This window comes from Cetorhinus maximus, chromosome 30 (genome assembly GCF_964194155.1).
Source record: "Cetorhinus maximus chromosome 30, sCetMax3.hap1.1, whole genome shotgun sequence".
Classification (NCBI taxonomy): domain Eukaryota; kingdom Metazoa; phylum Chordata; class Chondrichthyes; order Lamniformes; family Cetorhinidae; genus Cetorhinus; species Cetorhinus maximus.
The window spans coordinates 22,259,744-22,274,571 of record NC_135908.1 but is presented as its reverse complement, the minus strand read 5'-3'; positions in this window follow the sequence as shown (position 1 = coordinate 22,274,571).

Below are 14,828 nucleotides of genomic sequence, written 5' to 3'. Positions count from 1 at the left end.
GTTGGGAGGAGTTTAAACTAATTTGGCAGGGGGAGGGAACGCAGAATAGGGACACATCATAATACAGGAAAACAATCAAGTCAGGGAGTACAGCTGCATTAAGTTTCAAGGGAGTAAGGCAAGGCTGGATGGCCTCGACTTTAATGCCAGGAGTATTACAGGTAAAATGGATGAGTTAAGGGTGAGGACTGACATGTGGAATTGTGATATAGTAGCCATCACTGAGACATGGTTGATGGGGGGGCAGGATTGGCAGCTCAACATTCCGGGATATAAAATCTTCAGGTGAGACGGGGAGAGGGTAAAAGAGGAAGAGGCATTGCATTATTAGTTAAGGAGTCAGTTACTGCAGGAAGGAGAAATGATATCTTGGAGGGCGCATCAAATGATGTTTTGTGGATAGAGGCTAGGAATAAAAAAGGGGCAGCCACATTGTTAGGTACTGATTATAGACCCCCAAATAGTCAGCGGGAAATTGAGGAGCAAATATGTGCACAATTTGCAGAGATGTGTAAAAACAATAACAATAGGGTAATTATATTAGGTGGTTTCAACTTTCCCAACATTAATTGGGATAGAGAGTGTTAAGGGCTTGGATGGAGTGGATTTCTTAATGTGTACAGGAGAACTTTTTAGGTCAATATGTAGGGGGCCCAACAAGGGACAGCGCAGTGCTGGACCTAATTTTGGGGAATTAAGCTGGACAGGTGGCTGAGGTGGTGGTGGGGGAGCATTTTAGTGATAGCAACCATAACATGGTACAATTTAAGCTTGTTATGGACAAAAATAGACAAGTTGCAAAAAAATGTTTTGGATTGGGGGAGAGCAGATTTTAGTAAAATAAGGCAGGATCTGGCCAAGTTAGACTGGGAACAGCTACTTGTAGGGAAATCTACAGAGGAGCAGTGGGGGGCATTCAAAAACGAAATGGGGAGGATACAGGCTCAACATGTTCCCTCTAGGGTGATAGGAAAGAGTAACAAGCTCAGAGAAGCATAAATGACCAGAGATATTCAGGATACGATGAGAAGGAAAAGAGGCTTTTAGCAGGTACATGGGGAGCAAATCAGCAGAGGCATTAGTGGAGTACAGAAAGTGCAGGGTGGAGCTTAAGAAAGCAATTAGGAGGGCAAAGAGGGGATATGAGAAAGCTCCGGTTGGTAACAGTAGAGAAAATCCCAAAATATTCTATAAGTATATCAATGGGAAGAAGATAACCAGAGAAAGAGTAGGGACCAAGGGGGCAATCTATGGGTGGAGCCAGAGGACATCAATAGAGTGTTGAATGAATACTTCACATCTGTCTTCACCCAAGAGAATGAGGATGAAGATATGGAACTGAGACTGAGGTTCTTGAGCAAATTGATATAGGGAATGACAAGGTATTGGAGACGTTGGCAGGCTTAAAAGTGGACAAATCACCAGGTCCAGATGATTTGTGTCCCAGACTGCTGAAGGAGGCAAAGGAGGAGATCGCAGCGGCTCTGACCTAAATTTTTAATTCCTCTCTGGTGATGGGGGAAGTGCCAGAGGACTGGAACATCTAATGTGGGTCTGCTATTTAAGAGTTGTAGAGATAGGCCAGGGAACTACAGGCCAGTGAGTTTCACGTCAGTGGTAGGGAAACTATTGGAGAAAATTCTGAAGGAGAGAATCTATCTCCACTTGAGGCAAGGTTTGATCAGGGATAGTCAGCATGGCTTTGAGGGAAGTCATGCCTAACAAATTTGATTGAATATTTTTGAGGAGGTGACGAGGTGTGTAGATGAGAGTAATGCAGTTGATGTAGTTTTATATGGATTTCAGTAAAGCCTTTGACAAGGTCCCACATGGAAGACTTATAAAGAAGGCAAATGCACATGGGATACAAGTTAATTTGATAAGGTGGATTCAAAATTGGCTTAGTTGTAGGAGACGGGGTGATGACAGAAGGATCCTTTAGTGACTGGAAGCCAGTGTCCAGTGGTGTACCACAGGGATCTATGCTAGGTCCCCTATTATTCATTTATGTAAATGACATAGATGACTATGCAGGGGGTAGGATTAGTAAGTTTGCAGATGAGACAAAGATTGGCTGGGTGGTTAACAGTGTGGTTGAGTGTCTTGGGCTACAGGAAGATATAGACAGGATGGTCAAATGGGCAGATAAGTGGCAGATGGAATTTAACCCTGAAAAGTGTGAGGTGATACACTTTGGAAGGAGTAATTTAACAAGGAAGCATGCAATGAATGGCATGACACTAGGAAGTTCTGAGGAACAAAGGGACATTGGCATGTGTCCATAGATCTCTGAAGGCAGAGGGGCATGTTGGAGGGGTGGTGAAAAAGGCATATGGGACACTTGCCTTTATCAATCGAGGCATAGATTATAAAAGTAGGGAGGTCATGTTGGAGTTGTATAGAACCTTGGTGAGGCCACAGCTGGAGTACTGTGCAGTTCTGGTCGCCACATTATAGGAAGGATGTGATTGCACTGGAGGGGGTGCAGAGGAGATTCACCAGGATGTTGCCTGGGGTGGAACATTTAAGTTATGGAGAGGTTGGATAGACTTGGGTTGTTTTCGTTGTAACAAAGAAGACTGAGGGGCAACCTGATCAAGGTGTACAAGATTGAGGGATGTGGACAGGGTGGATAGGGAGCAGTTGTTCCCCTTAGTTGAAGGGTCAGTCACGAGGTGACGTAGCCTCAAGGTGAGGGGCAGGAGGTTTAGAGGGGATGTGAGGGAAGAACTTTTTTACCCAGAGGGTGGTGACGGTCTGGCATGCACTGCCTGGGAGGGTGGTGGAGGTAGGTTGCCTCACATCCTTTTAAAAAGTACCTGGATGAGCACTTGGCACATCATAACATTCAAGGCTATGGGCCAGGTACTGGTAAATGGGATTAGGTAGGTAGGTCAGGTGTTTCTCATGTCAGTGCAGACTTGAAGGGCTGATTCTGTATCAGCATGGGTGGAATGTCAGGAATAACATGACTTAGAAAACACTAGGGTAATTTATAGGCTCCCAACAGTAGTTAAGCTATTGGGCAAAGCATTAAACAAGAAATTATTAGAGCTTGTAACAAAGGAAATATAATAAATGTGGGGGACTTTAAATCTTATAGGCAAACAATCAAATTGGCAAGAATTGTCTAGAAGATGAGTTTGTAGAATGTTTTCATAACAGTTCCTTATGCAACTAACTAGGGATAAGACATCTTAGATCTTGTATTGGGTAATGAAGCAGGGGTTAATTAGTAATGTCATAGTAAAAGATCCACTGGGAAATAGTGATCATAATACCATTCAATTCCATGCTAACTTTGAAAGTGACATTCCCCAATCAAACAAGAATCTTAACAATCAATTACATAAGTGTAAGGGGAGACCTGGCTAGGGTTAATTGGGTAAATAGACTTAAAAGGTATGGCGGTAAATGAACAGTGGGAAACAAAGACAATTCAAAATGTTCATCCATTGAAAAACAAAATCTTAGTGAGAAAGAAGCTGGAAAATCCCACCATCTGTGGCTCACTCAGGAACATAAGGATAGTATTAGATTAAAAGAAGCTTACAATGTTGCAAAAAACAGTAGTAAGTCTCATAGTGTTAAGCAGGGTTAACTAGTAACGTCATAGTAAAAGATCCACTAGGAAATAGTGATCATAATACCATTCAATTCCATGTGATAGATTGGGAGTGTATTAGAAACCAGCAAAGGGCCAACAAAAAGTTGATACAAGAGGGGGGGGGGTAAATAGAATGAGTAAACTAGCCAGAAATATTTTTTAAAATTAAGGGCTATTATAAGTATATAAGAGGGAAGAGTATCTAAAGTAAACATTGGCCCCAGAAACAGGAGAAATCATCATGGTGAATGAGTAAATGGCAGGGGCATTGAATGTTATGATCTGGGATTCAACTTCATTTTCCCCATCTACTCCCATATCCTTTAACTCAGACCACAAATCTGTCTATCCTTGTCTTAAATGTGTTCAATGATGGAGCATTCACAGCCCTCTGGGGTAGAGAATTCCAAAGATGCACTACCCTTTTGACTAAAGTAATTCCTCCTCATCTCAGTCTTATATATCAGCCCCTTATCCTGACTGTGCCCCCATGTTTTAGACTCCAGCCAGAGGAAATAATCTCTATCCAGTCTAAGATTACTCCCAACTCTGCCTTTATTTTGCCTATTAAGCTTTGTGCGGCACCTTATCAATGACTTTGGAAATCCAGGTATATTACATCTACTGTTCCCCTTTATCCACCCTACTAGTTACATCCTCAAAAAAAACTAGTAAATTTGTCAAACAGGATTTCCATTTAGTAAAATCATGTTGACTTGTTCTAATCATGGGTCTATGGGTCAAGTGCTGGTAAATGGGATTAGGTAGGTCAGGTGTTTCTCACATGTCAGTGCAGATTCAATGGGCCAAAGGGCCTCTTCTGCACTGATTCTGTGATATTGAATGGCAAAGCAGGCTTGATAGGCTATATGGTCTATTCCTGCTCCTATTTCTTGTGTTCTTCTTCTGACTCTTGATTTCAACAGGCAGTTCCTGTAAGGCTACCTTTTGGAGATCATGCTTACAGTTGGAATCATGCCTTATGGCCTGGTTATACAGACCAGTGCAATCAGCTGATGGCAGGTACAACAAATGCAGGTTACAGTGACAGATTGTAGAGCAAGTGATACAATTTCTTGGAGCAGTATGGAAATGTCTGCACTATGAATCATCCAAAGTGCCGCATAACTCACCAATTGCACGGTTGCTGAACATTGATGTTACTAATCTAGCAAGCTGGAAGTCATGAAGACCAATCCAATCCCAACAATCTGCAAATTGAAGTAAATAAATCTTAACTGGTTGAGCAACACCAGAACAAACCCCCTAGAAGCTGCCTGGTCTAGTGTACATGTGGAACCAGTCCCATACTCCTGTAACTCTTAAAACCCTCTGAAGTAGACTAACACCCCAGGTCTATTGGCAATGATATCAAATCCTATCAGAATTTGACTGTACCTCTGAGCCCAGTGAAACTCCTTTATAAGCATGCAATCTAATAGCCCATTGTCTTTGGAAGGCCTATACAATGAGCTCCTGTTTCAAATGTGAGACTTTATAAGGTGGTTATGTTTTAAACTGTTGTCTTATAATTTGAGGCAAAACAATGTCCTGGAATGGAGGATGATGGAGTTGTTTTGAACACCGCCAGCAAGAGATCCATGTGATTTCATTGCCTTGGGGTCAGAGGCCCAGGTTCAAACTCATCTGCACCCAAGTGCAGGTTCTCACCTCGACACAAGGGGCAGCTGTTTCTTGTTGAACACAAATCTATAGTCCCAGTCAGACAGCTGGAGAGGAGGACCAAAAACAACAGCTGATGTGCCATGCAGAGGGAAAGGCTGTTTATTGTGTTGACCACCAAGCAGAATGCTGGTGAGAATAGATTCCCTGTTTGAAGAGATGGGACCTGTCGAGATTTAAAAACCCAGGAGTCACCAGAGTTGCTGGAAGTCAGCTTGATTGTAGTCTGAAGGTTGAATGAAGTGGATTTCAAAAGGATGCTGGAATATTTGCTTTGGAAGGGCAGGGGAGGCCTGTTGAATCACCAGGAGAAATTTGGAACTTTATCAGAAGGCTACATAACTGCTGAGGCTGTGACAACCTATATAAACATGGTGTGGGGTTTTTGGTTATGTTAGTTGGTGACTTGGTGGGGGTGGGGTACCTTTTCTGTAGTTTAGTGTATTAGTTGCCTACTAAGCAATGTTTGGTTACTGTTGACTTTTATTGTTACAGTGAAAATCATAAAATGTGAAATCTTGTACGATTCTTTGCATTGGTCACTTAGAAATTCATTATTTTAATGTTATCAGTCTCTATGGGGTTCCTAACACTCCACTGCCTGGCTCCTTCCCCCATAGACCTGCATTCTTTTCCCCTTCAAGTATTTATCCAATTCCCTTTTGGAAGTTGCTGTTGAATCTGTTTCCACTGCTCTTTCAGACAGGGAATTCCAGAATTCCCTCCTATCAGCATTCCAAAGGGACCATTCCCTCCATGTCACATAGCACCCTCGCCTTTGAATCAGAGGGTTGTGGGTTCACGTCCCACTCCCGGAAACCAAGAACTGTGATTGTACTTGAAAGAGTTGCAATCTGTGACTGTTGATAACTCGAAAGAGTTTCCCTCCATGTCACCTGGTCCACTCTATCACTCTTAACATCCCCTTTGCACAGCAACTGCCTATGCAATCACCAGAGGTCTAACACCTGCCCCTTTAACTCTACCCCATCCAAGGCCCCAAATGCCTTCAGGTGAAGCAGTGATTCACTTGCACTTCTTTCAATTCACTACCAATGTGTTTGCTGCTCACAATGTGGTGGTCTCTACATCAGGGAGACCAAACACAGACTGGGTGACTGCTTTCCAGAACATCTTCACTCATTCTGCAAGCATGATCCTGACCTTCCATTGCTTGCCATTTCAATTCTTCTTGCTCACATTTCTATCCTGTGCCTACTGCAATGTTCCAGTGAAGCCCAACACAGGCTGGAGGAACAGCACCTCATCTTCTGATTCAGCACATTACAGCCTTCTGGACTTAACACTGAATTCAACAACTTCAGGCCATCAACTCAGTCCTCAATTTTGTTTTCTCCCTGCCCCCGTACAGTTTGCATCTTGTTTTCATGGAAAAGAATTTTTCTCTTGGCAGACATGCACCTGACCTGAACAAGTGTAAAATGACATGCAATGACATTGGATGAGCATCCTGACATCATCATGCACTTGCATGATATTTCGGTAGGTGGGCATGCACAGGAGTTGGCAGTGTGCCCCTAACAATTAAGCAGCCCTTAGTGAAGTAATTGATTGAAAAGGCAGAGCAGACTTTGCATTTTTTGGTGAAACCTCATCTACAGGTGGAATGAGATTTCAGCCAGTTTTTTAAAATTAATCTTTTTGCACTCCTATCTAACGTGTCCCTGCTCATGTGACAGTCACATAAGGGGACATGTTTTCACTATTTTTCATTTCTTTATTTTGAGTGCTAAAAATCTTCAGCTCCCTGAAGCAGCTCTGTGCCTTGAGCTTTTACTGCATGCACCTGTGTGCATGTGTGAACTTCATCACTCGCACTCCCCTGGCAGCACTGCAGCACACATTTCATTCTGGCTGGCTGTTAATCTGCCACTCCTGGCCCACCCACTACACCTGCACAATGACCAGAAACTTTTGGCCCATGTTTTTGCTATTAATATCTACACTGGACCAATGACTTGTTTCTTTACCACTTCCTTTGCCTTTTTGTTCCATTACATCTTTGATTATTTAATCTCTCCCACTCTCTAACCTATCCCTGAACTTTCATTTTGTTCCACCTAACAACCACTTCCCCACCCCTCCCCATCAACAGCAAAAAACCATCACATTTCTACCCTTCAGTTCTGAAGTTATATTGGACCTCAACTTTTACTGTTCATCTCTCCATAGATGCTGCCAGACCTGCTGGGTTTTCTACTTTTGTTTCAGGCCTCCAGCATACCCAGTATTTTGCTTTTAATTCAAATTTGTGTATGTACATCTCCATATACCTCCTTTTTTCCTGAATCCCCTTAAAAATTGTACCATTTAGTTTGTTAACTGACATGTGTGAGCAAATGCAGCAAGACCTGGACAATATCCAGGCTTGGGCTGACCAAATGGCAAGCAACATTTGTGACACAAGTGTCAGGCAATAACCATCTCCAACAAGAGAGAATCTAACCATTGCCCCTTGATGTTCAATGGTATTACCATCACTGAATCCCCACTATCAACCCCCATGGGCTTTACCATAGACCTGAAACTGGACTAGCCATATAAATACTGTGGCTACAAGAGCAGGTCAGAGCCTAGGAATCCTGCTATGAGTAACTCACCACCTGACCCCCCCCAAAGCTTGTCTACCATCTACAAGACACAAGTCAAGAGTGTGATGGAATACTCCCCACTTGCCTAGATGAGTGCAGCTCCAAAAACACAAGAAGCTTGCCACCATCCAGGAATAAGCAGCCTGCTTGATTGGCACCACATCCACAATCATTCACTCCATTTGTCACCGAAACACAGTAGCAGCAGTGTGTACCATCTACAAGATGCACTGCAGGAATTCAACAAGGTTCCTTAGACAGCACCTTCCAAACTCACGACTGCTACCATGTAGAAGGACAAGAGCAGCAGATACATGGGAACACCACCCCTGGAAGTTCAACTCCAAGTCACTCACCATCCTGACTTGGAAATATCTGTTCCTTCACTGTTAGTGGGTCAAAATCCTGGAAATCCCTAACAGTACTGTGGGTGTACCTACACCACATGAACTGCAATGGTTCAAAAAGGCAGCTCACCACCACCTTTGAGGGTAACTAGGGATGGGCAATAAATGCTGGCCTAGACAGCAGAGTCCACATCCCTGAATAAATTTTTAAAAATTAATCTCCTCATTCATCAAAACACACCAATTTGTACATCTTCACATTTAAGTTCTATCGCGCATGTGTATGTGCATTTCACCAGTCTTATTTTTGTCTTCCTGAATGCTGTTACTATCCTTCTCTCTTTTTTCCTACATTTGAGTTTTGCATTATGTCCAGTCTTCCCATGTCCAAGTCATTAATATGTCAAAAGAGCAATTCTCCTAATCTCAACTCCTGTATATTTCCCTTTAGCTTGGAAAAATAACCATTCAATCTGCTTTCTGTCCTTTAACCAATTTTCTGTTCTATGCTGGCACTGTCCTTTGACTCCCATGGGCTTTAATTTTGCTAACTTGTCTAGTCTGTACTTGTTCTTTACAGATATTACAAAATATAACTAGGAACTAATTATGTGTAAGTGTTCCAGGGGACCACATTTAACAACTGCACTAGAGACTGGTGTGAGAGAACCAGTTCAAATCAGCCTTTGTGTACATGGAGTTCTGATCTCTACAACCTTAAAGGTGTGGTGATTATTATCAACATCTGGGAATCAAAAGACACCAAGAACATAATAGCAGTACTACTTGATTAAAAGGCTTTTGAAAGTCCATATGCACAATATGGGGGCTGGTTAGCTTAGTTGGCTAATGTATGATTCAGAATAATGCCACCAGTGAAGGTTTGATTTCTGTCCTGCCTGAAATAGACTTGTGACCTGCCTCCTCAACCTGCCCCTGAGAGTAGACGGCAATGGCAAACCACCATTGACAAAAACTGCAAGTAAACAGCTCAGGCTGAAGTGTCAGCAGACAAGCCAAGGACCTTCTTTTGGGCAAAGCACACCTGATGATACACAGCATCAATCATCAATTCTGTCACTTCATCAAAGAATTCAATAAGTTAATTAAACATGATTTGCCTTTAACAAATCCATGCTGGATTTCAGTTATTAACCCAATTTTTCTAAATGATTAGTTTTGTCTGAAAATATTGGGCTATAAATCGGTTCAGCCCTGAAAACCTACATGGGGAATCACGCTGCACTATTAACCCCAGTTTTTTGAGTGGAATGCAGACACCATGCCGCTTGCTATTATAATGATGGCTGCACACAGTGAGCTGCAAGAATCATGCATCAGCTGGGGAAAAATAAGAAAGACTGACATTTATATGGTGGCTTTCACACAACTACCTGATGTCTCAAAGTGCAGGAAATGCAGTAGCCAATTTGAGCAAAGCAAGCTCCCACAAAAACAATGTACTAATGATCAGATAGTTGGTTTTTGTGATGTTGATCGAGGGATAAGTATTGACTAGGACTCTGGGGCAGAGGATAACACCCTTCTCTTCAAAATAGTGCAATGGGATCTATTGCATCCACCTGAATGGGTAGCCGGAACCTCAGTTTAATGCCTTATCCAAAAGACAGACCTAGAGGAGCAGTTGAGAGGAGGACCCCGAGAAAGTCTGTGGCTCCAGAATGGACGAACCACATTCTGAGAGAAGTCTGGTGTGACATCACAGGAAAACAGTTGATTGTAGAGGCTGCAAGAATCTTGAACCAAACAAAAGTGAGGACTTATCTGGAAGTTGAGGAGGCAGTGGACCTGCATAGAACCAGTTGGGAGCGGGAGAATATAAATCAGCAGGCTTGAGGCCTATACTTACCTGGGAGTTGGAGAGGCACACCAGTCAGCTGCTTGGATCAGTGTGCAGAGTTTATGGGAGTGAAAAAGAACAAGTGACATCACAGTAAAATTGTAATTTGATTGGTCAGTGAGTATCTGTAAAGGTCTGTGTAAATAGCTAGACTAATTCACTACTTTTAGGAAAGGTGTTTAAATAGCTGAATTGTAGAAAAATGTAAAAGTCTTACATGACTCTAGGTTGCCTACTTTAGACACAGGCAAAGGAGCTGATTGGTGTCTCAAGGTCAGTAGTTCTACTTTCAACTTTGCAGTCACCAGTTTATAGTAAATAGTCCAAAAGTGAGCTTAAGATATCTCAGGGCAGCATAGCCACATGGAAACTACACCCTTTGACATGTAGGGAGTTGTGGACACCTCATGGCCTGGACAAGCACATATGGAGGAAGCGTCACCAGCTGTAAAAACTTGAGCTCTGGATTTTGGAACTTCAGCAACGGCTGGAATAATTGTGGTGGATTCGTGAAGCTGAGGACCATGTGGATAGCAAGTTGAAGGAGGTGGTCACACCACAGATTAGGAACATGCAGGCGGAGAGGGGATGGGTGACTGCCAGACAGTCTATGAATACCAGGCAGGTAGTGCAGGAGCCCCTTAAGTGTCTCACTCGCTAACCAGTTTTCCATTTTGGAAACTGGTGAGGGCAATGGTTAGATTTCTGGGGCACTGGGGCCAGTTCTGGTGAAAGTGGGGCCTGTACCAGGAGGACGGGTTACACCTTAGCAGGACAGGGACTAATATCCTCATGGAGAGTTTTAGTATTGTGATTGGGGAGGGTTTAAACTAGCTTGTCAGGGTGATGGGAACCTGAGGGAGCACAGGTAAAAGAAAAACAAAGCTGGTAATGGGAAGTAGTAAACAAAAATAGAAGGCAGGAGAAACAAAGGCCAGCATCAAATAGAGTCAAAATACGGAATAATGTTTAAAAAGTCAGAAGTGAAGGCAATCTATCTGAATGCACACCGTATTCGCACCAAAGTAGGGGAATTGACAGCACAAATAGAGATAAACAGGTATGGTCTAATTGCCATTACAGAGACATGGCTGCAGTGTGACCAAGGTTGGGGACTGAATGTTCAAGGATATTTGACATTTAGGAAGGACAGGCAAAAAGGAAAAGAAAGTAGGGTAGTGCTGATAAGGGATGAGATCAATACATACAGCATGCGATGCATATGTTCCTCCAGGGTCCGGTAGCTGTAGGGCTCCAGCATCTTATCCTTGGACGTGCGCACTCTGAGCAAAGCCCTAAATGTTAGTCCCAACTTCTGCATATCACGCTTGTCGAGATGTATTCTGGGCCAGCGTGTTTTCCTGCTGGCACAACAGTAAATTGGGCACGGGGAGACGATTTCCCGCTGTGGCCGTGGAATATAATGAGGATAAGTGTGAAGTTATTCACTTTGGTAGGAGGAAAGGAGGTGCAGAGTATTTCTTAAATGGAGAGAGATTGGAAAGTGATGATGTCCAAAGGGACCTGGGTGTCCTTGTTCATAAGTCACTGAAAGCTAACATGCAACTGCAGAAAGCAATTGGGTATGTTGGCCTTTATTGAAAGAGGATATGAATACAGGAATAAAGATGACTTCTTCAAATATACAGAATATTAGTGAGACAGCATTTGGACTATTGTGTGCAGTTTTGGTCCCCTTACCTAAGGAAGAATATACTTGCCATCGGGGGATGGCAGTGAAGGTTCACCAGACTCAGTCTGTTGAGTTCATCACAAGCTCAAGCAGACCATAAACAGACAATGCCTTCAAGCAGCAACAACAACCATACCAGATCTGCTATTGAAGTTCTCAAGCTTTCTACCTTTATATAAATGTTCTCATGTGCCTAGTCTCAATAAATCGTGTTTACACAATCCTTTATGAGCAGTGCCTTCATATCATTCTAGCAACATGATAGTAATCATCCATAGAATCAGCCAGATACCACAAGGCAGATCAGCATCAGAAGATAGACCCATGGATCATACAAGGATGCTAGTAAGTGAGACAGTCTATTGGCCAGATATGAACAAAGGCATTGGAGTCACAGTTAAGTGTGAGTTATGTCGGGAACATTTGACAAATGAGCACAAGGAATCACTTTTACCACACACAGTTCCTACTCATTCTTGGGCCAAGATTACTTCCAACCTCTCCCATGTCCGTAGGAATGATTTATTAGTTGTCCCTGATTATTTTTCTAAGCATCCTATCATCTGTCAATTGCACAATATGTCAAGCTTAATTGGAGCATTGCAATGCTGTACCTTTGAGTAACAACGCTCTAACCATTCCATCGCCAGTGGAATTCACATTTGGCAGACCAGTGCAAATGAATCTACCTAGTATTCCTTAATCTTCCAGAAGCCAGAGAAGAACTTTTGAAAAAAATAGGAGGATAAAAGACATCTATGACAGGAATGCAGGTGAAGAATTTCCAAGTTTAAAGACAACAACAGATTTGAATTCAGCATCGCAGAGGGTACGTGGCAACCAGCCGAAGCGACAACGATCTTGCTTGAAGTCAAGGTCTTACGACATCAACATGTCCAACGATACAATTGTGAGATGGAACAGAGAACAAATCAGGGAAGTACCAAATCCTCAACCACCGTATAACTCCATTGCATGCAGGGCAAGATCCAAGGCAAAATCCAAAGGAACATTCAAGCGTGACACTCCCACCGACCATTATGAGAAAATCCAGCAATCTCAAACTAATATTCCAGTCACTAAGTTGGAACATATAAGCATGCTATCACTACACCACAGCAACCTGTAAATCTATGGCCAGAATATGACGCTCATCGGGTGGGTGTGCACCTAACCCGACCGAGCGTCAAATGATGCGCGATATTCTGGTCGGCAGGCATGCACGGGAGTCAGCAGCGTGTCTGCTAACAATTAAAAGGCCTATTAAGGCCATTAAAGTTATAATTGAAAGAAATTTTTCGCTGCCTGTCTAATCTTACGGTTGGCAGGCAGGCGAAATGGCCAAGCGGCCTTTGCATTTTTTAGGAGACCTCATTCACAGGTGGAGATGAGGTTTCCAACAGCCAATAAAAATTAAGTAAAAATGTAAACATTTAATTAAGAACATATCCCTGCTTTTGTGTCGGAGTCACATGATGAGACATGTTTTTTAACCATATAAAATTCTTTATTTTTATTTCTTAAAACCTTTACCTCCCTGAGGCAGCTCTGTGCTTCAGGCAGCTTTTCCAGCATGCACCCATGCGCATGCACAAACTTGCCTCTCGCCCTCCTTTCTCTTCCGCACTCTCCCCCCCACCCCACCAATACAGGCAGCGCTGAGCGCTGCCACGTGCGTTTCACGCTGGGCGGGGCCTAAATCGACCCTCCAGCATGAAATCGCGGTCCGGCCCCGATCGCAGGTGGCAGCCAGCTTCCCGACCGCTCCTGCTCACCCCTGCTGAGCCTGCCCAACCAGGAAAAAATCTAAGTCTGAGTTTCTTGGCATAATTGTGTAATATGCATTTCCATGCATTGTAAATACTTCTGGTTATCTGTAAGGTGGAGTTATTTATTTGAGGAAAAAGGGGAATGTTGTGGTACACCTTTAAGTGAGTGTGGTTATGTTTTCTGCCTACGTCACTAGAAGGGAAGCAATGCAATGCATCGTGTGATTCAGCCTTAGGCTCAGTTTCTTCTGAGGAAGCTCCCAACTCAGACATGTGTACAAGTTCTCCAACTGTGTAATACTGCTACCAACTTCTTAAATCCTTAATAGATGAACCTACATATTTTCGTGTTAACCAGTCCCCTATGTATGGTTTGTGCCTTAACGTTTACCTATGAAATAAGCACAAGGAGAATAAAACACAACACCCAACACCCCCCTCCCACCCCCCAACCCCGAATGCCATCACTCACCTGTGCCTGGGTTCATGGTGATCCTAGGCCTCGGGTGGGTGTAGTACCAACAGCATCAATGAAGAGCTGTTGGCCTCTGGCTGGCAGCTCTCAATGGGACATTATGTTCGCCCCCAGGGTCCTTGATCCTGGGGGAAGGCACCTGTCAAGTGCCTGAGTGAAACAAGATGTGGTGGGCCTTCCTGAAAAGGGGTAATGAGGTCTCTCTCCAGTCGGTGGCTGAGACCCCACAAAATTCCACCCAATAGACTTTCATTTGCACTGGTCTGCCAAACTATCTACGGAGCTGCCAACTATCTACAAAGCTAAGGAACTGCTGCCTGCCTCTAGAGGGAGAAGAGTGCATAGAATCATCAAATAATGCAGCACAGAAGGAGACCATTCAGTCCATCGTGGTTGGCTCTTTGAAAAAGTATTAGTTCTATGCACCCTGCTCTTTCCCCATAGCCCTGATAATTTCTACCATTCATCTATTTATTCAATTCTCTTTTGAAAGTAATTATTGAATCTGTTTCCATCAACCTGTCAGGCAGCGCATTTCAGATCACAACTCACTGCATAAATTCTTGTTTCCTTCTGTTGCCTGTGGTTCTTTTGCTAATTACCTTTAAGTCTGTGTCCTCTGATTACCAACCTTCCTGCCATTGGGCACCATTTCTTCTTATTCACAGTTTCAAAACCATTCATGGTTTTCAACACTTCATCAAATTTCCACCCCCACCTCCTTAACCACCTCTACCCTAAGAACAATCCCGGCTTCTCCATGTAACTAAAGTCCCTCATT